The 24,158-nt window shown below is 49.0% G+C and overlaps 1 pseudogene; it reads left to right on the top strand.

Moving 5' to 3' along the window:
* Nucleotides 1-6,651: 6,651 nt before the first annotated feature.
* On the top strand, nucleotides 6,652-12,850 carry LOC132022387 (histo-blood group ABO system transferase 2-like; annotated as a pseudogene).
* The last annotated feature ends 11,308 nt before the right edge of the window (nucleotides 12,851-24,158 follow it).

Genomic DNA, 24,158 nt, shown 5'->3' with positions numbered 1-24,158 from the left:
AGTGCCCCTGGTCTCCCTGGGACCCCAAAGATCCTGAGACCACACTGTCCCATTAAGTGTTCCATCTCCTGCCCAGCCGCCAGAGCGACATCCCTCACCAGAGCAGACTTCCCAAAGTTCTGATTTTGTGCTCTGCTGCCCCTAGCACTTGGCAATAGCCAGCTGAGAGAGGCTCCCTTCCCCCAGGGTTTTTCTTTCTGCTTATCAGCTTAGGCTCACTTTTTTCTATTTTCAGTCTTGTGGAAAGTGGTCGCTTTTCTGTTTGTAGAGTTGGTGCTGTTCTTTTCTTGGATCTATGCTTGAATTTGCAGGTGTTCAGAGTGGTTTGATAGCTCTCTATAAATTCTTTGTGTCAGATGAAATGAAGGTGTCCTACTCTCTGCCATCTTGGACTCTCTCTCTCCTCTTCTTTCTCCAGATTGCGTTGGGTATGGTGGACATGTTAAGATGAACTCCTCCACTTAATGAGTATGGTGTATGCTTCCATTTATTTGTGTCATGTTCCAAATCTTTGGCCATACATTCACCCACCAACATGCACATATTTTTCCTTCATTTTCCACCTTGTGTTCAGTATACCAGGTCTTTCTCATTCTTGGTTACTTTTATTCCTAGATCTTTTTTTGATTGATGCAATTGTCAGTAGCTTTGCTTTCTTAATTTCTCCTTGTGAAAGTTGGTCATCAGTATATAGAAATACAAGTTGGGGCACTTGGGTGGCTCTGTCAGTTAAGTGTCTGCCTTTAGGTCAGGTCATGATCCTGGGGTTCTGGGAATGAGTCTGGCATGGGCTCCCTGCTTAGCAGGGAGTATGTTTTTTTTCCTGACTCTTTGCTGCTCCTCCTGCTTATGCTCTCTCTCTTTGTCTCTTTCTGTGTCAAATATATACATTCTTTAAAAAAAAGAAATGCAACATTTCTCTGTATATTGACTTTGTATCCTTCAGCTTTCCTGAAATTATTTATTCTAATTTATTCAAATTTGTTTATTTGTTAATAAAACAATTTTTTGTGGACTCCTTAGAGATTTCTACATATAGTATCATGTCATCTGCAAATAGTGACCATTTTCTTTTCCTATTTAGATTTCATATCTTTTTGTTTTGTTTCATTTTGTTTTGTTTGTCTAGATGGTTTGGCAAGAGCTTTCAATATGATGAATGAAACTGGTAAGAGTGGGCATCTTTATCTTGTTCTTTTTTTTTTTAAGATTTTATTTATTTATTTGACAGACAGATCACAAGTAGGCAGAGAGGCAGGCAGAGAGAGAGAGAGGAGGAAGCAGGCTCCCTGCTGAGCAGAGAGCCTGATGCGGGGCTTGATCCCAGGACTCTGAGATCATGACCTGAGCAGAAGACAGAGGCTTAACCCACTGCGCTACCCAGGCACCCCTTTATCTTGTTCTTGCTGGTAGTGGGAAAGTTTTCATCATTTCACCCTTGAGTGTAACATCATCTGTGGGCTTTTCATATAGGGCCCTTGTTTGGTTGAGGTATGTTCCCTCAATACCAGGATGGTTTAGAGTCTTTATCATTATTGTATTGAATCTTGTCAAGTGTTCTTTCTGCATCTATTGTAACAATCCTAGGATTTTTATCTTTTATTTTGTTAAGGTGGTATATGCTATTGGTGGATGTGCAGATATGGAATCATCATTGCATCACTGGAATAAATTCCACTGGATCATGTTGTGTGATTCTCCTGAAGGATTGTTGAATTGATGTTGCTGATAATTTGTTGAGGATTTTTTGCATCTCTGTTCATGAGAGATGTTGGCCTTTCCTTTTCTTGTCGCATCCTTGTCTTGTTTTTGTAGCAGGATACTGCAGCCTTCATAAATGAGTTTGGACATATGTCCCTCTCTCCTTTTATAAAACATTTTGGGAAGGGTTGGTGTTAATTCTTCTTCTATCATCTGGTTGAACTCCTCAGTGAAACTGTCTGGTCTTGGGCTTCTGTTTCCTGGGAGAATTTCATTATCGAATCAATCTTTTTACTAGTGATCAGTCTGTTCAGATTTTTTTTTTTCCCTTCATGGTTCATTCTAGTTTGTTGTTAGGAACTTATCCATTTCTTGTAGGTTGTCCAAAATGTTGGCCTCTACTTGCTTATAGTACTCTGTCACTATCCTTTGTATTTTTGTGATACTCCTTGTAATAGCACAAGTTTCTTTCTTTTTAATAAGTTTTTCACATTTTTAACTTAAATCCAGTAGCCAGGGTATGATTTTTGATGTAATGGTCAATGATTCATTAGTCCCACATAACACCTAGATCTCATTGCCACCTGTCTCCTCCTCAATACCCATCACCCAGCTACTCCGCCCCCAACCTACCTCTCCTCCAGTTTGTTTCCTATGAATAAGAGTCATGCATTGTTTGTCTTTCTCTCTGATTTCTTCCAATTCAGTTTTCCCTCCCCCTGTGGTCCTCCACACTATTCTTTGTTTTCCACATATGAGTGACACCATATGATTATTGTCATTCTCTGTTTGGTTGATTTCATTTAGCATAACCCCCTCCAGCTCCATCTGTGTTGATGCAAATGGTGGGCATTCATCCCTTCTGATGGCTGAGTAAAATTCTATAGTATATATGTACCACATTTCTTTATCCATTCCTCTGTTGAAGGACATCTCATCTTCTTCCACAGTTTGGCTCTCATGGACATTGCTGCTATAAACACTGGAGAGCATGTGTCCCTTTGTTTCACTGCATCTGTATCTTTGGGGGTAAATACCCAGGAGTGCAATTGCTGGGTCATAGGGCAGCTCTACTTTATTATTATTATTATTAACATATAATGTATTATTAGCCCCAGGGGTACAGGTCTGTGAATTGCCAGGTTTACACACTTCACGGCACTCATCATAGCACATACCCTCCCCAATATCCATAACCCAACCACCCTCTCCGTACCCCCCTCCCCCCAGCAACCCTCAGTTTGTTTTATGAGATTAAGAATCTCTTATGGTTTGTCTCCCTCCCAATCCCATCTTGTTTCATTTATTCTTTTCCTACCCCCAAACCCCCCACATTGCCTCTCCACTTCCTCATATCAGGGAGATCATATGATAGTTGTCTTTCTCTGATTGACTTATTTCACTAAGCATAATACCTTCTAGTTCCATCCACGTCATAGCAAATGGCAAGATTTCTTTTGATGGCTGCAATATATATATATATATATATATATATATATATATATATATATATACCACCTCTTCTTTATCCATTGATCTGTTGATGGGCATCTAGGTTCTTTCCATAGTTTGGCTATTGTGGACGTTGCTACTATAAACATTCAGGTACACATGCCCTTTCAGATCACTACATTTGTATCTTTAGGGTAAATACTCAGTAGTACGATTGCTGGGTCATAGGGTAGCTCTATTTTCAACTTTTTGAGGAACCTCCATGCTGTTTTTCAGTGTGGTTGCACCAGCTTGCATTCCCACCAGCAGTGTAGAAGGGTTCCCCTTTCTCCACATCCTTACCAGCATCTGTCATTTCCTGACTTCTTACTTGTAACCACTCTGACTGGTGTGAGGTGGTATCTTATTGTGGTTTTGATTTGTATTTTCCTGATGCTGAGTGGTCTGGAGAACTTTTTCATGTGTCTGTTGGCCATCTGGATGGATGTCTTCTTTGCAGAAATGTCTGTTCATGTCCTCTGCCCATTTCTTGATTGATTATTTGTTCTTTGAGTGTTGAGTTTGATGAGTTCTTTATAGATTTTGGATACTAGCCCTTTATCTGATATGTCATTTGCAAATATCTTCTCCCATTCTGTCAATTGTCTTTTGGTATTGTTGACTCTTTCCTTTGCTGTGCAAAAGCTGTTGATCTTGATTAAGTCCCAAGAGTTCATTTTTGCCCTTGCTTCCCTTGCCTTTGGCGATGTTCCTAGGAAGAAGTTGCTGTGGTGGAGATTGAAAGGTTGCAGCCTGTGTTCTCCTCAAGGATTTTGATGGAGTCCTTTTTCACATTGAGGTCCTGCATTCATTTTGAGTCTATTTTCATGTGTGGTGAAAGGAAATGGTCCAGTCTCATTTTTCTGCATGTGACTGTCCAATTTTCCCAACACCATTTGTTGAAGAGACTGTCTTTATTCTATTGGACATTCTTTCCTGCTTTGTCGAAGATTAGTTTACCATGGAGTTGAGGGTTTATTTCTGGGCTCTCTATTCTATTCCATTGATCTATGTGTCTGTTTTTGTGTCAGTACCATACTGTCTTGATGATGACAGCTTTGTAACAGGATAGTTCTATTTTTAAACATTTTTAAGTTCTGGGCAGTCTCCCAGATGAAATATATATATTAGGAGTTTTGACTCTCATTGTCCCCTCTCCTATGGAGTTCCTCCATTGGACACAATGCCTGTTCCATGAAGATTCCCCAGGGCCACACTGGACTAGCCCGTGTCTTCAGGGTGTTCCCCCATGCCATCTGATGTGGCTGAGGGGCCATGAGCAATCCTGAACCCCAAACAAGGTTTTGGCTGTGCTACCTTCCTGGCACACAGTGAGTAGTGCCTGGCTCAGGCCTTCACTGCAACAACTGAGCCAGCTTCAGGAGGACCTTGCCCAGGACACTAGCCTCATGACAGTGTGTAGGACTTGCAGTCCACATTGATTTCAGGCAAGGTGGCAAGGGATTCTACATCAGGGTCAATGATGCAAGGTATCATTTCCCAGCAAACATGAACAAAAACATTTAGATGACAGAAGAGGAAGTCATTCAGTATACTCTGTATGAGGGCCATGATGGTAAAAGTGAAGGATGGGGTCAGAAAGGGGAATGGGAGTTCCAAGAAGCAGGCTGGAGTCGTCAGGCAGTAGGGATTGTCTCGTGGAGGAAGGGCCCAGAAGGCTCTTCACATGTTCCAACAGGACAGCATCAGGATGTGTGCTCGGCCTGACCCACGACCCTGGGGGCACTGAGGGCACTGAGGGCATTGTAGCTCCACAGGATCTGCAGAAATGCAAACTGGCCTAGGCAGAGCCTTCCTGGTTTGTCTTTGTTCCTGGGGCTGGCTCTTTCTCTGCTTCTGGAGTCTCCTTGGTTTTCCTCTGAGTTGTACTTTGTGCTCTTTGGTGTGGATTCAGTGCTGGTCATTGACACAGATTCGTCCTGCAAGGAAGTGGAAGAGAAGCCATCCTTGTTTCCTAAGTAGACCTGAATCAATTCCAAGTCATAGCCCTTTCCCAGGCCCATGGGCCTTCCCGAGTAGTCTCCAAGTCTGAGATTTTAGAAAACACCTTCTATTCTTAACAGGTTGAAGGAATAAGTTTGGTTGTTAAAAAATTCAACAAAGTCACACTTTTAATCACTTGTACCAAGATATGTAAACTTTGAATGAACAAGGTTTGACAGGATGAGGGAAGAATAGGCTTTGCAATGGGCTTGGCGCACTGTTTACTCAGTGCTGCCCCCGTGTGGCCACTCTCCAGGTAGCATGTGGTCGAAATGGTTTGGATTGAAGGAATTCAAGGGAGAGTTAAGACCAAAAAAGGTTGGTCCCTGAATTCTTTATTTCATATTTTTATTTCATAAAAACCATCCTTTCACTTTTGAGCAGTATTTTAAATACTATATCTTAGGTACATATTAGGGATAGGGTCAGGGTCAAGTGACATACCTGGACTGGGGACAGCTTTTTGCAGGTCCATCTTACCTGCCTAAGGTGTTTTTCAGAAAGACAAAGGGAGGGTATATAGTTACTATAGTCACCAGAGCAGTGAGCACAGGACCAGTCCCCGGAAATAGGTCACTTAACTAAACATAATGATTGTTTCATCTTAGCTAAGATCCAGGAAGGAGCTGGTCCTCTAGGTACTTGGCAGGTAGCATCTGTAGCCAGCTGGCTGTGTCCCTATGAAAGCCACGCCAAGCTCAGCACATCCTCTGCTCTGCTCAAGGGCGGTGAAGAGATGGACTGGGTGCAGGAGGGATTCCCTCCCGTCAGGCATGCCTTGCTTCCAACCGGTAGAGAAGTGGGTCAGCTCACATGCACATGACTTGTTCCTTGCTATCGGCCTCCCCTTTCTGTCCCACTGGTCCTGATCCGTTAGCTCCTGTGAGAACATGGCTTTGCAGATTTCTGTGGACATTGTGACATGTTGATCTGTGTTGCTTTTGCTCCCTGTCCTGGGGTCAGAGATGAAGGCGGGAGAAGTCATCCTACTCTGAAAGCAGCCAAAAGAAATATCAAGGGTGATCTGCCCCCAGCACCTCAGGTTTGAAATCCATGGCTTCCTACATACTTCATGTTCTACATAATCAGGTTTAGGGACTCACAGACGCATGTGACATGAAAGCATACTGAAGGAAATCTCATTACTGAAATCTTGCCTTGCAGAAGACAGTTTAGGGACATCACCCCTCGCCTGTCCTGTCATTCCAGTCTGGTCAAAGCTCAGTCACACTAACATTTGTAGCCACACAGGGCACAGCTGTGACATCCAGCTGGAACACCCCTGATCCCTGGCCTCCCAGTCTCGCCAACCATGCACAAGCCCAGTTCTCTGAGTGTCTGCTGTCATGGCACTTGTCATGCAAGGCTGCTATTCATCATCTCTTAGTCTGTCCTTTTGGCTTGGAGTCGATCTCTCTCTCAGATGGATGGCTGGATGACAGATGGATGAAATGAATGGTTTCAGGATCCTTTGCCCTGGAACAGCAGGTGTCCTTCAAAACCCTGTTGGGCAAGGTGAGTCTTTATCCCTCTGGGTGTCCCCAGGCTTAGTGTAACCTAGTGTCCAGGACAAGGGACATGGGAGTCCTCCTAGACAAAGTGTGTTCTAGGAAGGTGGCTTCCTTCTGAGATCACTATGCAACCGCATGGCATGGCCATTACTGTGGGACAGAAAGCACGCTACTCTGTTGTATTCCTCTTGCACACTGTGGATACCCAAGAGGAAAAACATGCTCACCCTCATGAGCTCACACTTACACCTCCGTTTCTGAGCATCACTACCATGGCAAAGAGTGAATTCCCATTGTGCTACAGACCTGTAGACATGGCATTGAAGGTGTAAATAGAGGAGATGGAGATGGAATTCTGGCTCAAAGCATGGAAGTTCTTGCCTCTGGTGGTGAAAAAATTAGATTTGGCCCAGAAAGCTCTACATTCAACTCAAAGAAGGGACACGATCTTAGTATCTTTGAGATCAGGGATCAGCACAGTCTTTTCTGCACAGTTCTGTAATGATTTTCTGTTCAGTGTTGCAGTGCATGTGGTGTCTCTGACAAGGACTCCACTCTTGCACTGTGGCTTGAAAGCAGCCACAGACCATCCATAACTAATGTTTCAGAGACACTGGATTGAGACCATACTGGGGGAGGTCCCATGTGGCCCATGGGTGGTAGTTTCCCACACCCCAGATCTGCAACATGATGGATGATGGAGCGAGGGCTCTTCTTTTCCAGTGGCAGAGTGGGAAGACACTGGGATCTATCCTTCCTAACCCTGGCCCCTCCACTTGAACAGAAAAAAGAAAATGGTAGTGAGATGGGTGAATAATTAAGGCCTCTGGAATTCTCCTGCCTTTCTCTGTAGACCTCGAGCTTGCCATAAGATATCTGTCTGTGTTTGAATTCCATATAGGTATAGTTTGGCTGAGTCAGTCCCCATCACCTGGTGGGTATATCTTGTGGCTTATCTACCACACAGATGATCATCTTCTTCAGGCCAAGACCATGAGCATATTTAGGGTTCTCCTGAGTTAGTGGAGGATCTAGCATGTGTGGGCTTCAGGACGAGTCTGATGGAGGCCTCACCAATGTTATGGAGCACCTGGCTTCTTGGGCCCTCTGTGGCACTTGCCCAGGTCTGGCCTAGGCCATTTCTGCAGTCAGGATTTAAAAGCCCCAGCCTGGAAGGTCCACCCCATGCTTGCCTCTGCAGGCTGAGATCGAGGTTCTTCCCATCTCATTGGCTGTGAGCAGGTCATATGCCCATGGATGAGTCAATCCCTGGAGCCAGGAACTGGAGACCTAGAGATTGGCACAGGTTGTTAGGACCTCTGTTGTAATGATTTTTCTAATGGTTCCTGTGGAAAGATCTCCTGAGATGTATCTGTTAATAAAATGAATATTAATTTCTGATAGTGAGTGGTCCAAGGTGCTGGCTAAGCACCTAGCACCTCAGCCCTAGCACCTTGGCAACTGTACTACTCTGAAGAGACAATGGCTAAGAATGAACAAGGTGGATGGGAACTGCTCTGGAGGGCACAAAGGGAGAGTGTGTGTGTGTGTATTTACGTGAGCTCTGGCCAAGCTCTGTCTCCAATTTATTTTAGTTCAGACAGATATGGGGAATCCGTGGTGTCTGAGCATCCATCATTTTGCAGATAGAGAATATGCCTTTTGCATGGAGTACAGCAAGACTTGTTCCAAGTATTTTCTAGTTGGTATGGAAGTCAGGGAGACAGCACCCTCCCTCTGCTAGGAGAGGCGTGAGAGGCTGGGTGCTCTCAAGAAGGTGTCTGGCTTTCACAGGGCTCCTGTGAGCCTGCACACAGGACTGACGAGAACAGTTCACGGTTTTGTTCTGAGGATGGAGTGTTGGAAGAGTGTGGTGCCCCATGTAATCCCGGGCAGGAGACAGACTTGGAGTCCACTGTAGAGTTACTTCGTGGGGTTGGTGGTGATCTACAGCACCCACTTCATTAGATGTCTGTCCTTAATATTGAGTTCTGGGTGTGGTTTCTGTGACTGTGTCCTAATGGCTGGGATTTCTCCCAGCCATTGGCTTGGACCCCTGGGAGTGGGCAAGTCCTGCTCTTCTTTTGAGAAGTGTGTCTCTAGTGGTTGGAGTGTGTATTGCAAGCCTAGAGATCAATGGTGAGGTGGTTATGGTGATCAATAGGATATTGTTATTGATGAGTTTTATATAGGTGAATTCCATAGGATGAGACTTTAGATATTAAGGTTAGGGATACTCATTGAGTGCCCATAAAGGGTGCTTTTTTTTGAGTTTAATATTTATTGAGTTTTATTTTTATTGCTTCTAATAGCCCTCTTTGTACTTGGTATTCCAATGAACACTGCATTACAACATTGCCTGCATTTTAACCATATGTTGATGAGGATTTGAGGAAGGGAAATGTTGTCAGTGCTTCCACAAATTGTACACTGGAACTGCCAAATAATAAAATTTTATTTTTGAAAAAAGTAGGAAGTATCCTGCTGTGATTCTTAGTTTAAAGCAGGGGAGGTGGCCCTCTTTCGGTACTGGTAATGAGTACCATAGGCCTTCTTAGGGAACCTTATCAGATTTCATTGGAGACTTGGTCTTTGTTATTGTGGAAGAATCAGTAGTTGACCAGTTATCTGCCTCCTGTTTCATTTTCCATGAACATTTCCCTGATATTTGGTTTCACATCTCTACCATTGTGAAGTCATCCCAACTTTGGTATCAGCTCACCCTTCTCTGCCAAGGGTATGTTTGAGCCAAGACAAAAGCTGCTTCTGGGTGACTAGGATCACCCTAGGATCAGAATGTTATTGGGGGATAGTTACTGAGATCTTAAATTCTAAACCAGCTCCTGACACCCAAATGAAATATAATTCAGATTTAGAAACTTCTGATAGAAATTTTGTGTCTATGATGACACTGAAGAAAGTGTGTCATCCCTAAGCCTACCCTTAACCCTTACCTTTAACACTGAAACCTAACCTGACCTTAAAGCCCCAACTGGAACCCCAAATCCCAAACCTGAAATTGAACTGGAAGCCTAGATTTGGAACCTGGGCCTTGGATCTAAGACCTGAACCACAAATCCAAACCCTAAACCAGAACTCTGAGCCATGAACCCTGAACCCAAATCCCAGCATGAACCCAAACCGCAAATTTCACCTTGAACTTTATCCCATCATCCCTGAGTCTTAAGCCCTAAATCATAAATCTAAAGCCATAAACTCCAACTCTGTTTCCTTACCCCTCACTCTAAATCCTCATCCTGACCCTAAACCCAAAGCTTGATCTAGAAATCTGATTGAAACCTGAACCTGAACCCAAATTCAAACACTTCACCACACTTTGTTTATGCATTCACCACTGATGGATATTTGTAATTTTTACCTTTTTATTCTTTTTCTTTTTAAAAGATTTTATTTATTTATTTGGCAGATAGAGAGAGAGAGGTAACAAGTAGGCAAAGAGGCAGGCAGAGTGGGAGGAAGAAAGCGGAGAGTCCAATGCAGGGCTCAATCCCAGGACCCTGAGATTATGACCTGAGCCGAAGGCAGAGGCCCAACCCAATGAGCCACCCAGGTGTCCTTACCTTTTGATTCTTGTTTGGGTTGGGGTCTAGGGTTAGGGCCTTGGATTGGGGTCAGGGTCAGGCTTGAGAGCAAGGTCAGAGAATAGGTGTGTGTCAGGGCCAGGGTCATGTTTTGTACCACCATTTGTGTCAGGGACTGTTGTCATTCCATACTGTTTCCAATTCATTGTTCCTTAGGTGTTTTTGGAGAAGTTGAAGGATATTGGGCTTCATGCAGCTTGAATTTCCAGAATTAAATGGCTTAACCTACCTGCAGAGGGCACAGGACCCCAGCTCCTTCCCTGAACCTGGCCTGCACAGCTGCAGCTGTGATTAGGGTTAGGGTAGAGTTAGGGTTAGGGCTTAAGGTTAGGGTGTCCCTGCCCTCTGCTGTACAGAGTCCATTCTTCTCTGGTAACCAGAAGAGTGGTCTTTTCAGAACACATACTTTGAGCATCTCTGTGATTTGCTTCCCAGCTTACTGTCCTCTCCAGCCTTTTCTCTCCCACTACATGCCTCCCAACCCCCATGGGGTTCCCAGGTGTGTGGTCTCCCACATGTGCCTCAGGCCTGACTCCAGGCCTTTCCATTCTCTCTGCCCTCTTCTTCTGCACTCTTCTCCACCCCTGCTTCATGTCTGGCTTGTTCCCCTGTTGGCTGGACCTGGACTTGCCACTCGGTAACTTGACTCATGTCTGCCAGCTGCTTTGTCCCCTATTTAAATGTAGTGCCTACTTTCCCTGTGTGAGTGGTTTACTAAGCTGCCAGGTTTGGGGCAGGCACTGGGAAGTAGGCTTAGTGCCTAGGTGAAAAAGTCAGTCTCAGGGTGCCTGGGTGGCTCAGTTGGTAAGCATCTGCCTTCTGCTCAGGTTATGATCACAGGGTCCTGGGATCAAACCCCACCATGTTGGGCTCCCTGCTCAACCGGGAGCATGCTTCTTCCTCTCCCAATCCCCCTCCTTGTGTTTCCTCTTTCACTGTCTCTCTCTGTGTCAAATAAATAAGTAAAACCTTAAGAAAAAAATCAGTCTCAGAGGGGGCTCACCAGCCTTGCTGACAATGGGGGAGCTGCTGTCCCCACAGGTAGACCCCTCAGAGAGACAACACTTCCAAATTCTTGGAGCCTGGGAGATGTAGTCTTGGACCTGGAAGCTTCCACTCCTGGATTCATGGCTGGGGCCTAAGCAAGCCTCTCTTCTTCCATAGTCCTCTTTCCCCTTCCCTGCCCACAGTCTGGACCTGATTCCTGATCTGGGGGAGCTCGAGGGTGACCACTCCTAGGAATAGCAGCGGTTGATTGATGGAACTTGTCAGCAAGAGGCCCAGTAGCCTTCAAGAGAGGACCCTATGGGGGTGGAGACAGCTCTGTGGGAGCCAGAGACAGCCCCCTCAAAGCAAAGTGGAGCAAGAGACCAGCCCAGCTTGTTCTAGCCAGTCTGTAGGCCATAGGAAGGAGAGCTGTGCCCAAAGGTGCTCCACTCCTGGCAGGTGGGCAGGACATGCAGGGGGGTGGCCAGGGGAGGGTACATGCAGGGTTTTCCTGGGAGCTCAGCACAGGGGGAGTGTTCCTGGCTCCAGCATGCTGACTGTGGGGTTGGTTTCCTGCCTCCGAAGTCTCAAGCTCCCCTTTGTATGATGGGGTACTGATAGCCCCCATCTCTGGGAACAGAAGATAGGGAGGCCTCACAAGCAGAGTTGCTCAGGACAGGCTGGGAGAGTGACTGTTGCTTAAAGCAGCCCAGGGCCTGCCTCCTTGAAGAAGATGCACATGTACATGGCCCCCAGCTCTGGGGTCCTGCGGTCAGCCTCTGACTGTGACCCTCTTCCCACTTTGTCCCTCGTCCTTGTACATAGGTGGTTTTCCTGGAGCTGTCCCTGCAGAGGGCAGAGAAGCCCATCATGGTGGGACACAGGGTCACCTACTTGGTCATCACTGACCAGCAAGCTGCCAGGCCTGTGTGCCCCGCTGGGAGGGCTGGAGGGTTGTGGTCTTTGAGGTCCCCAGTGCCCCGCAGTAGCAGAATGTGTCCATACAGTACATGGCGATGGTCAGTCACTTCTGTGAGCAGCGCTTCCTCCGTGAGGTGGATGACCTGTTGTGTGCAGATGTGGACATGAAGTTCTGTGACCATGTGGGCATGGAGATTCTGCCCCTCCTTTGGCAGAACTGCACCCCAGTTTCTGCCGAGTGTCCCATGAGGACTTCAGCTACCAGGGCTGGCCACAGTCCCAGGCCCATATCCCCATGGACCAGGGTGATGTTTACTACATGGGGGCCTTTTTTGGGGGGATTGGTAGTGGAGGTTCACTGACTGACCTTGGCCTGTCACCAGGTGATGGAGGTGGACCTGGCCAATGGGGTCGAGGTTGTGTGGTGTGATAAGAGCCACTTGAAGAGGTACCTGCTGGACCACAAACCCACCAAAGTGCTATCCCAGGAGGACCTGTGTGACCTGCAGCGGCTGGGCTGTCCCCTGGAGGACCTGTGTGACCTATGGTGGCTGGGCAGCCCTCCCCTCCCTTCATGAAGAAACTGAGATTCAGGTTGTGCCCAAGAATCACCAGGACATCCGAGACTCATGAGGAGCTGCCCCTGTCTCCATCAGGGGGTGTTGTCCTGCAGAGCTGTCAGAGTAGGTTCCTACTTCTGTTCCCCTGAGGGAGAACTTGGAGCCCAGCCCTGCCCACACAAGCATTCCCAGGGCCCCAGCTGTACTTGCACACACCTGGGGACACAAGGTCCTTTCTTTGTGGTTGCTACATTTTGATAACTTCTGGGTCACTTGCAGCTGTGAACGGCTCCAGTTTTATGTCAGGTGATTTCTGTGTCAATGCTCAGCAACCATGTTTAAAAAGAACAATCAAGGGAAAAGGTTTTCTTCCTGGTTCTAGACAAACACCACCTGGTGGGGCTGGGAGTGGTCCTGCAGCGGCCGTGGAGCCAGGGTGGCCTCTGGTTGGGTTTTCCCTCCCAGTCCCTGCTCCTTGCCATGGCCACAGGGCTTCAGGGGCAGGGCTGCACTGAGCCACCTCTCAGACCTTCAGTCCCCCGACTGCCAGAGGCCTTGGCTGTGGCCAGTAGCTCAGCTACCGGGAGCACGGAGCCCCTGAGTTACGTATGGTTTTTGCCCTGGTTTTATTTTTTAATTTTTAATTTTATTTAATTTTTAAAATTTAATTCATTAACTAACATATAGTACATCAGTAGATGTTAATGTAGTGTTCATTGATTCATTAGTTGCCTGTAACACCCAGTGCTCATCAAACATGTGCCCTCCTTAATACCAGTCACCCAGGTACCCCATCCCCCCACCCCCTCCCTTCTGTAACCCTCAGATTGGTTTGTGGAGTCCAGAGTCTCTCATGGTTTGTTTCCCTCTCTGATTTCTTCCCATTCAGTTTTTCCTCTTTTCTCCTGTGGTCCTCTGCCCTATTCTTATGTTCCACATATGAGTGAAATCATATGATTATTGTCTTTCTCTGCTTGACTTATTTCACTCAGCATAATCCCCTCCAGTTCCATCCATGTCGATGCAGATGGTGGGTATTCATCCTTTCTGATGACTGAGGAGTATTCCCTTGCATATATGGATCGCATCTTCTTTAGCCATTCATCTGTCAAAGGACATCAAGGCTCTTTCCACAACTTGGCTATTGTGGACATTGCTGCTATGATTATTGGGGTATAGGTAGCCCCTTTTTCTCACTACGTCTGTATCATTGGGGTAAATACTCAGGACTTTAATTGCTGGGTCATAGGGTAGCTCTATTTTTAACTTCGTGAGGAAATGCCATACTGTTTTCCAGAGCGACTGCACCAGCTTGCATTCCCACCAACAGTGTAAAAAGGTTCCCTTTTTTCCACAACCTCACCAACACTTATTGTTTCCTGTCTTGTTCATTTTAGCCATTCTAACTGGTGTGAGGTGGTATCTCATTACAGTTTTTTTTTTTTAAGATTTTATTTATTTGTTTGACAGAGAGAGAGAGATCACAAGTAAGAAGAGAGGCAGGCAGAGAGAGAAGGGGAAGCAGGCTCCCTGCTGAGCAGAGAGCCTGACTCGGGGGCTCAATCCCAGGACCCTGAGATCACGACCTGAGTTGAAGGCAGAGGCTTTAACCCACTGAGCCACCCAGGCATCCCATCTCATTGTAGTTTTGATTTGTATTTCCCTCATGTCGAGGGATGTTGAACAATTTTGTATGTGTCTGTTATAAGCTTCCTTAGTCTCCTCTGCTCCCCTCATTTTCCTCCTCAGCCTGAAAATGATCCCAACCAATCTGCAGCTTTGAAGGCCAGTTCATTCCAGATTTCAGGAACATGCTCTGGGGGGCTCGGCCTCATGTACCCCATCTGTCCTGTCCATGTCAGGTGTCTGGCCCTCCACCAGCTGGCCACCTCCCCTCTCACAGATATCCCCATCTCGGGAGAGGGAAACACCAAGTCCAAACCCTTGGATTGCTCTGTGACTTGTTGTTTTCCACCAACTCTTCCAGTAGTGAGGTGGCTACTAGAGGACATTCGATGTCCAAACCATTTAAAGTCATTTGTGAGTCTCTGCCACCAAGGACAATGGATAAGAGTTGGGGCAAATAGAAATCAAGCAGAATCACTGGAAGAAAGGCTGAGTGATTAGGAGAATTAGGGAAGAAGGGCCTGGAAGCTCTGACCTATTCGTGAACCCCTGGGACACTGCATGCATGGGCTGGGTGCCTGCTCAGGGCGGACCTGAAAAGGCCCTAGGCTTTGCCCTCTGGTGATTGTCAGACTTGGCAAGTAGGAAGTGAAGGCCAAGGCAGAGTGCTAAGAGGCCTGGCTGGTGCTGAAGGCGTATCCCAACACCCACACACCCAGAGCCCTCCTCCCCATCTGCAAGGGCTAGACATTGTTTTTTGGTTTTTGTTCTTGTTTTTGTTTTTCAGAAGGAGGGCAGTTTCCAGATGTTTAAGGAAATCTCACCGAGTCGACTGATGACCACTACATTCACAGACTTCTGTGGCCACATACAAGGGATACAAATTTGACAAAATCAGTTCAGAAATGTCACTAAGCCAACAGCAGAACTGTAGTGAGAGGAGCAACAGCAGTGAACCCTGGGGAGGGGAAGAACTGATATTTGACTTGCTACATTATGCTATTCTCAGTGTCCCTGATCCAGAGGCAGAGAGGTGAGTGGTGGTGACACAGGAAAGGAATGTATTTCAGTGCAGCTAACACCAGAAGGCTGAGGACTGGCATGGTCTCAAGGTGTTGAAAACACTCGTGGGCTTTTATATGAGGAAAATCTAGGACAGAGGTCTGTGGTCAGGTGCAGGGGGAATCAGTAAAGTTCTGGTCAATCATTGTCTTGGAGTCCGTCACGTGGAGTCTTGCTGGTGATCGTCAGGCAGTGGTTATTGCTTGAGGGGTCATTTTGGTAACCTCTGGGTCTTTGACTTGAGTTCACAGATGAGCCTGAAGGAGGGACTTCATCAGACGAAGGTCAGAGAGGAGGTGAGTGAAGGCCTTTTTCATTCTGAGAGTGGGGAAACTCTGAGCCTCTGCTACACAACTTGTCCTGCTCATTGCTTCCAGCTGCCTGGTCCTGAGTTCTGTCCTTTTAATGAACTGGTCATCTAGTAAGTAATGTGTTTCTGAGAGTTCCATGAGCCACTCAAGCAGACTATTCGAACCTGAGGATGAGGTTCTGGGGCTCTTCAATCTGTAGCCATAGCTCAGGAATGGGGTGACCTGTTTGCCCAGCCACTGGCTGACCACTGAGTTACAGCACAGGGATTCAGTGGCCACACACAGCAAAGAACGCAGTCATGACAAAGTTGGTTCAGGAAACTCACTAAGCCAACAGTAGCAACCACAAGGAGCAGCCATACTGAAGCCTGGGGTGGGGAAGGCCTGATATTCAATGATGCTTCCATTATAATATTCATCTTCATACCCTGGACTTGTCAGTGGGGGCAAGTCCCCTGGCTGGGGGTCAGGGAGCTTCCTACATGTTTCATCTGCCTCTCCCCGGCTTCCCCAGCCATACACAGCCCTGTGCTGCTTCCCAGCAGAGGGAAGCTCTAACCAAGGTCAGGAAGACCTGATGGATTTTCCTGACTCCACGCACCTCCCACTCCCCCACCCACCCCAACCCCCTCGCACCCCTGTCTCAGGGCTGCAAGAGAGGAAAGCTTTCTTCAACTCCTCTTAGGGTCTCTGGCTGGGTCTGGAAATTGAGAAAGATAGATGAACAGAAGAAAAGCTGGCAAGTGTATTGATTTTTTTGCTGGGAGCCTCAGAAGAACGTGGAGACCAGCAGAGGCAATTGGAGCTGGCAGTTCTTCTATGTTTTAGGAAAAGAAGCAATAAGTGTGTGAAGAGTTGAGAAACACAGGGGTTTGAGCTAGGGCTGGTAAACGGTAAAAAAGTAACTAGGAAGATAAAGGTTAGTTTAACCAGGTTTGTTCCTCTAGCCTTTGTGGCCCTAAATTCCTTGACTCTGCTGACAAGCATGTCCTCTCTGCAGTCTGGGGAGGGGAAAGTGCCACATGGGAGTGCTCTGACCTGCTTCAGGGAAGAAGGGCTGATGGCTGGGGATCAGAGGGAACTTCCTGGTATGCTTTATGGAAAATTCTTCCAGTTTCTATATTTAATTTGCCAAGATATCATATTTGGGGAAGTGTGTCCTGACCTTCACTGGCCTAGTGCTGTACTCTGTCTCCTCCTAGTATCCTGGACATTGAATAAGTTACTGTGGAGCCCTCCCAGCCCTGGGGCAGCCCCTTGTCCAGGGAGGCACCTGCCTTGAGGGTAGGGTTGCCTATGACTTCCCACATGGATACCCTGTTGCTAAGGGTGGCCACCCCGCCTTGAGGAGATTGGGTGAGAGTCTGCAGATCTTACTTCTAGAAACTGACTTCATTTCCTATAAATGTCTACCCAGTAGTGGGAGCATACAGGAGTTCTATTTTTAGTAATTGGGGGAAAATCCATACTTTTCCCAGCATGACTGTGCCAACCAAGGTCGATACTGGATGATTTTTATCTATAAACCAGAGATTTTTCAAGAACCTCTCCAGCAGAGAACACGAGGAGAACATTTTCAAGGCTTTGCAAAGTATACTAACCATAGGAACAAACCAGTAATTCAGAAACTATTGAAATGCAGAACTGGTTCTCCTTCTTCCATTTCTGGCTAGTGTGCTGGTCTGTGGTTTGATTCCACCTCAGGCAGCTGGAAGGTTGACCTCCCAGGTTGGCTGCCACTGAGATGGCTACTGTTTCCAGAAATTTTGGGGGGTGTGGCCAGGCTTTCCCACCTGTGCACAGATCAAGTTGTCAACCTCTGACAGTGGAGCCATGGGTCCTCTAGGTATGGTCCCTCCTCCATCCCCCAGCAGAGCCATCACACTGAGGGTTTAGGGGATGAGAGCTGCGCCTAGGCAAAACCATCTGAGATTCCCAATGTCCCTACCTGACCTTCAGATGTCCCTCAGTTACTTCTGTGCCTCTGGTGTCTTTCTGGAACCCTGACCTGGCTGTTTTCAGGCAACTCGTCCACAATACCCTCACTTTCTGGGAGGGGTATTTACTGGAATCCACAGTGTGTCCTGCTGCCCCACCTGGACCACTTTTTGTAGGCACATTGGGCCATCTGAGGTCCCAAGACTGTGAGCCTGTGCTCTGGAGGGGTTATGAGCAGAGTTGGTGGGATGGGAAGGCTGCAAGGCACAGAGGCCTGTTTCCAGAAAGCTGTCTGGGGTCCCTGGCATTCTACCATTTTTGAATCAAAGCTCTGAGATCTTTAAAATGCCAGCAGTGTTACAATGTGGGCCAGGAAATTACATGTCTCTGTGTGCCCAACACCACCTAAACTATTGGCCATTTTTTGCACTTGAGCTGAGTACAAAGGATTGGGAGTAGGAGCTTGAGGGGAGGTCCTGGGCCAGACTTTGTGTTTGGGGACATAGGCCAGCCAGACAAGCTTGTGCTGAACATCAGGAGGGGGCCTGTGTGGAGACCCCAGCTGCAGACACTGCTGTCCACTGATGCCCCCTCAGTCCATCCCGGTGCACCTGCTACTGGGGGAGCACCTGCCCCCTCCTCTCTACCTGAGGGCTCTCTCCTGCACCAACCATGCCCCTCCCTTGCCAGTCACTGCCAGCCTGCAGCCTGGGAAGGTGGATACCCCAGTGACCTCCAGCCCTGGGGACAGATCCAGTGTGGGTGGGACACGGTCTCCCAGCAGGCCTGAGCACCAGGCCCCCACGATGTTCACTCTTCTCCTGCGGGATCACTGTGCCATGTCCTCCCTCAGGCTCCTTGGGCCCAACTCCTTTCTGCTCAGGCATCACCCTCAGCCCAAGCTCCACATGCTGGGACTAGGAGCAGGTTGTCTGGACTTTCTGGACTCGTGCTTCCATGCCCGTGACATGGGCACAGGCTGACCTCACAAACTCGTCAGAGGAGACCCAGTGCAGGAAGATGCAGGCTGCTTCAATGGAGAAGCCGGGTGACCCCAGAGGGAGCTCACAGGCCTTGCATAAAGCATAGGGCTCATGGAGCCCAGTGAGGGATGTGGGCACCCAGCCAAGGCATGGGGAATCCTGGTGAGGGTGGCCCTGGTAAGGGAAGGGGAGACCACAGAAGGGTTGTAGAAAAGGCAGGAGATAAGGGAGACGTCAGGACAGAGCTTCCCAAGAAGGTCGATGGAAGAGTCAGAGGATCACAGAGACCCTTGGGAAAACTTGGAGGCCCTGGAGATGTTGACTGAAGCTCTGGCACTTGGTTAAAAAAGTTGTGTCATAAATCCCCAGTTGACACTGGATGATTTACTCTTTGTTGCTTCTAGGAATCAGGGCTGTGGGCCATTAGCACTCACATTGCATGAAGTCTAGGATATATTTAATTCTCATCACTTTTCAGGACTAGATTTTTCTAGAAGAAGTGCTAAGCATGGGTCTTTTCATTCTTTTCTTTGTGCAACTGGCCTTTGTTCTCAGGAATAGATTCCTAGGGCTCATCACCACTGCTAGCCCTGAGGACTACCCCATGTCACCTCCCACAGTGGTCATGACCACATGGGTTGGGGTCATCAGTGCTCACTGATGAAGCCCCAGTGCTCAGTATAGAGCAGGGACCCCAGATCTTTGAATGAAAGAGGGCATGAGGGAGGGAGGGAGTGGAGGGAGAGTAAGGAGGGAGGGAGGGAAAGGAAAAAGGGGGTAACGAGTGAGATGGTGAATAAATGAGTTAGGAAGCAGGGGGTGAAAGTAGAAGTCTGGTCCATACATTAGGAGCCATTATTTGGGTTGAGGTCAGAGGGCATCACAGCCTGAGCCCTGGAAGGTGGCTCAGGGCACATCCATCTGTCCTCCCAGTGCTGACAATCCTTCTCCTTGGCCCTGCTGTCACCCTGGTTCCTACAGGACATTCTATCATGAGGACTGGGACCGTGGATCCCATCCATCTCCTTGAGCATTAGGGCTGTTCCATTCCCTGCTCTCTCCACCACCACTGTGCTGAACACTCCTGACAATACATCTGTGAAAAGTTGTGCCAGAGTTTCCGGGGCTGAGACTGAGGCTGAGCACAGCTAGGTGGTGGGTGCACTTATGGGCTGGAATGGGTGCTGCTCACCATTCTCCCAGACAGGGGTGCCCGTCACCCTTCTCTCAGGGGACCTGTATTGGACCTCTCTTTCTTCACATTCTCGCCGGGACTGTTGATCCCCAGACCAGACACCTGCTGCTCTGGGGGTGACCAGCGCTGCCCTCATAGGGTTTCCTTTGCCAGAGCCCTTCCCCAGGGCCTCCCGCATCTCTGGCACATACTCCCCATGTGCCTATCCTCCCCCTGGGCTTTGGTCTCTGTCCCTGTGGAACCTCGTGACTTGGAGCCTGGTTTGGAAGAGAGTCAGATGAAACTTATCTCTGAGTTGTGAGTGATGTTTGCCCTCTGTGGTGTGTCTTCCAGCTTTCTGCATTTCCCTGGTTTCTGTGGGGGCCACAGAAGGAAACAGCTGTGTCTTCTCTGGGGTCAGGCTATGGTGTCCCAGCAGGAACAGGGGTCTTGACCCCGAGATTGTGCATAATTCCTAAAGGGGCCTCTATGATGACATCTCATCTGTAATCCATCAGAGGTTTCAATATGGAATAAGGAAAATTCTATGTCGCAGAAACACAGAAAAAAAAGAGTCCCCTTTGAAAATAGGTGGGGAGACACAAAGGCACATATTGTATGATTCCATGTATAGAAACATCCAGAACAGGTAAAGGAACAGAGAGAGAAAGCAGCTTAGGGGTTTTGTAAGGCCGGGCTGGAGGAGAAATAGGCAGGGAGAGCTTTGGGTTCAGGGTCTCCTTTGAGGACGAAGATATCCTGCCAATGATGTTCTGTGGTGTGGTGACACAGAGTTGGGAATGTACTTAACTGTGACATATTCAAGTGTAACCAAGTAATTTTATTTAAAAGAAATAATAAACAGTATGCAGAACATGGAAAGATAAAATAACAGTTAATGTGAGTTAATATGTACCAGAGAGAAAGAACATACTGGTCGGGGATGAACATTCCTGTGGGCCATCGGTCGGGGGATAGAACAAGGGATAATTGTACGAGGAGCAGGGCTGTGGGCTCTGGATGTGGCTCTGGGAGCCCCACAGGAGCAGGAGTAGGGGCAGGGGATGGGATAAGGGCAGGGACAGGAGTGGGGGCAGATGCAAGAGCAGCAGCACAGGCTAGGGCAGGGGAAGGGGGAGTGGCTCTGGCAGGGGCAGGGGCAGGGACAGGAGCAGGAGCAGGGGAGGGAGCAGGAAAATGGACAGGAGCAGGGGTGGGAGCAGGGGCTGGGGAGGGACAGGTGCCAGTGCTTCTGGGACAGCGTCAGGTTCTCTGTGGGCAGGTGCTGGGTCACCTGGTGGACCCCTGGTCTCCTGCTGAAGTCTCTCCAGGCACCATCCCTCTCCCCCCGCCCCCGCCTCTGGAGCTGCAGATGAAGTTGGGGCCAGCTCTGGCTCTTCAGAGCTAGACCCAGGTATCCAGGCCCTCATATTCCAGAGATAGCCCCCTGCCCAGCTCATTTTGTTGGAGATGCTGGAGTGAAAGAACAAGCTTGTGTGCCTTTGCAGAGATAGAGCTCAGCCCAGGGCCTCTCAAGGAAGCTACAGCTAGGAAGGAACCCTCACCGGGCATCTCCACAACTGCAGTCCACCCACTGGGTGCTCTGAGCCCAGTCCTTGCTCCTGGCCCCACACCAGCCTCTGGGGTCTCCTGCCTATGGGGCCTAGCACTGTCCCATCCCTGGACCCCCATACACCAAGCCCTGGCCTTCTCACACTTGGGCTTGGCCTCCGTGTGCTGGACCAAAGTCCTGTGTGGTACCAGCAGGGACAGTGGCCTGGGAAGTGTCAGAGGCCTTCCCAGGCAGTCCCCAGTCCGTGCTCCTGGAGAGACCTCTACGGTCACTCCCTGTGTCAGGGAGATGGAGGCAGTGTACAACAGTCTCCTCCCAGTTTCATCATGCCGGTTGTTCTGCAAAGAAAGGGACCAGTAGCCGGCCTGGATGCATCACTGCCCTGCCCGGCCACCCTCACTGTCCTCCTGCCCAGTCCCCCTGCTGCTCCCAGATCACACACAGACCTGTGCATGCACAGCCCCACACCTGGGACAGGGACCCATGCCTGCAGGACACAGGATAAACCCCAGGGAGAGCTCGCAGCCCCTGACACCCCATCTCACCCAGCCAGCCTTGACCTGGGGTGTGAACATGACCTGCCCACCGGGCATGTGACCCCTGCTCTTGAATGGGGTGGGTGCACCACACGTGAGCCTTCTTTACACACACACACACACACACACACACACACACACAGGGAGGAAACCTGGGGCTGCACATGTCGGATCAGAGTGTATGAGGCTGGGGGCTGGCTCTGGGCCTCATGGTGTCACCTTTCCATACTTCTGGCCAAATGAGAGGGGTGGGGAGCCCTGATATGACATCCCCAGCGAGGGAAAGTGTTTGCAGGGTGTGCTTTCCTCTGCCTGCAACCTCTAGACTTTGGGATGCAACATGCAAACATGTTCTTCTTTCAAGGATCTCCAGTGAAATGAGCCGGGCAGGGGACTGTCTCTGGAATGTGGGTGCCTGGTTACCTGGGTTCCAAATTCTGTTAGGCTCCCTGGGTTCCAAATTCTGTTAGGCTCTGTTGTCAGGGAAGTCACCACTTCCTAGGGACCCCTTACCCAACTTCCTCCTCACACCAGAGCTCCCTCAAGGATCCCCTCCCCCAGCTGCTCAATGCTCACAATCTACCCCAGGCCCTGTCCTTACAGTGACACCCACACAGCCTACCCATGGGCCCCACAAGGCCTGGGTTTGGATGGTGTCCCTGCTGTGAGGACACAGAGCTGGGTTCAGACCAGCTTCCTGCTCATGCCCAGGACTGTGACCCTGGACAGACCCTTTGACTTTCAGGACCTCCCCAGCCTCCCCATCTGCACAGTGGGGTCTTCTGGCTTCTACTTCTAGGGACACCATCATTGGTAGGATCTCTACATATGCTCCTGCTATCACAGGAGGCTGGGACACACACGTGGCAATGCAAGGTTGAGTTGAGGACTGGGTGGGTCATAGAACACAGCTCAGAGGGACCTGGGGCTGCTCTGGGGTCCAGGCAAAGCCACCCTCCTCCTGCCTCTCTCCCAGCCCCCGTGGGAAAGTTTCAGTGAACTGATTCCGACCTTGTCCTCTCTTGACACAGACTTTTAGGAGCTACCATTAGGTTTAGGCCCAGGTCCCAGGGCCTTGTCTGCGACTATGTGCTAGGCAGTCCCCACCATGTTTCCTGGCATTTCCAAATCCTGGTCACACATCCCTGTGGAATTCTCTCCCCTTGGGTGGATGGCCTGTGTGACTGTGCTCTAAGGAATAGAATGGAGCAAAATGATGGGATGTTGTTTCCAACCTGACTGAGGAAAGTCTGTGACTTCTCCCTTCTCCTTGTTCCCTCTCTTGTGTTCATTCCCTGTCTCTGTCTTCTCGGTGTGTCCCCCAGGGGCAGCACCTGGGGTCTCCGGGGGCGATGTGAGAAATCTCAGAAGCCTACCTTCTCCCCATTTCCCTCTCCTGTCCTGGTGCTTGGTTCCTTCCTAGGGCCTCCTCACCCTGACTGGAGTACTGACTCTGGAACCTCTTCCAAATGGGGACCTTGAGGCTGCAACAAGGAGGGTCTTGACCTTGGTTCCTAGACCAGTGGTCCAGTGCTATGCCACGTTCTGCAAACCCAGCTCATCAGGCCCCCAAGCCCTCAGGCTGTCCTCTGCTCAGAAGGACCTTGAGGGAGTACAAAGCATTTTGCCAGGACTGGGAGCACAGGGGTCAGGAATGAAGATCCAAGACCAACAGACTTTTCTACAAGCATGTGGGACCCTAAGGACACCTCATCTCTGTGGCTCAATTGACAGAAGAGTAAGCTAAGGCCTTTTGTGCTGTAACCCCATCTGGACTTGGGGGGATATCTTCCTACTTCCAGTAGCCCAGGATGGTGATGGACACCAGACCCCAGACCCTGTCCTCTCCCGGTACCCTTGCAACCCCCCTGACCATCAGCCTGGCCTATCTCCCATCCCCATGCTATGGATCTGGTTTCTTGCCAGGGGTCCTGATGCCCCTGTCCCATGGCCCAGCTGTCTCCAACCTCTTTCTTCTTTCCCACTTGTCACCCACCTTGCTCCTGGGCTGTCTGCCTCTTTTGATCCCAAGCTGGGCAGTCAGAGTGGTGTGTGTGTGTGTGTGTGTGTGTGTGTGTGTGTGTGTGTGTAGGCACACATGCCTCTACTTGTCTGGGAATGCCCAAGGTCATGTCCCCACATGGGATGGGGGGTAGCTCTCCCTCAGGATCTGAGGGG

Source organism: Mustela nigripes, chromosome 7 (assembly GCF_022355385.1).
Source record: "Mustela nigripes isolate SB6536 chromosome 7, MUSNIG.SB6536, whole genome shotgun sequence".
Taxonomy (NCBI): Eukaryota; Metazoa; Chordata; class Mammalia; order Carnivora; family Mustelidae; genus Mustela; species Mustela nigripes.
This window is presented reverse-complemented; position numbering and strand designations above follow the sequence as displayed.